Source organism: Ceratina calcarata, unplaced genomic scaffold, assembly GCF_001652005.2.
Source record: "Ceratina calcarata isolate Rehan_Ccalc_2016 unplaced genomic scaffold, ASM165200v1 scaffold564, whole genome shotgun sequence".
Taxonomy (NCBI): Eukaryota; Metazoa; Arthropoda; class Insecta; order Hymenoptera; family Apidae; genus Ceratina; species Ceratina calcarata.
The window spans coordinates 11,764-12,645 of record NW_017176837.1 but is presented as its reverse complement, the minus strand read 5'-3'; positions in this window follow the sequence as shown (position 1 = coordinate 12,645).

Genomic DNA, 882 nt, shown 5'->3' with positions numbered 1-882 from the left:
TTATTGGCAAAAAACGAAAATTTCGCGAAATCTGAAGGGGTACCCCTTGGAAAAATCTCGGAAAAATCGAAAATTTTTTTTTGTTGTTTATTATTAGCAATATTCTTCCTTCGTCTGATATCTTTTTAAAAAATGTGTTTCTAAAGTGCATAAACTTTTGGGATTGACTGTATAGCCAAGAGAGAAGGGTACATGCTATATGTATTTACATGTGCGCTCACTTCAAATTGATCCTGCGCTTCGAATAAAGCAATCAAATTACGCGAGTTATATCCCAATTACGAGAAATCTGATCCCTCGTTAGCGGATAATACGTTCATTACAATTTCCGACGGACGAGATCAAATTTGACTTTCTATCCTCTTACCTTCTGCATTGCAAATAAAAAATTCAACCTGTGCAATGTGCAATTATATCAATGAACCTCGCCTTCAAATAATGACTAGGCATTCAAGTTCTGTATCAATTTTTGTTGAATTATTTTCTACTGATAAGAGACAAGAAATTGTCAGTAAGCACGACTTGTCCCGGTACTGGATTTTCTACGCCCGGAGCGGCACAGGAATAAATCAGACAGGATATGGATCACGTAGACATTGAACCAGTCGCGTGACTCATCAAACCGTGTCAGGCTAATTCACTTTCCATCGCATCGAACCATGAAAGATCGGTCTTACTATTTCCCTCTTCGATATCCATTCAAATGAGAAATTATTTAAAATTAGCATAGAATACGAGAGGTGGAAGGTGTCAGCCTTTTATGAAATATCAATTTTTATTACAAAAGCTCGTAGCAAAAACAGGTCAACAAATCAACTACAAACAGAAACTTAACGGAAGTATTTACAACAATTCGACTACTCCTGTTCTCATAATTTCCGA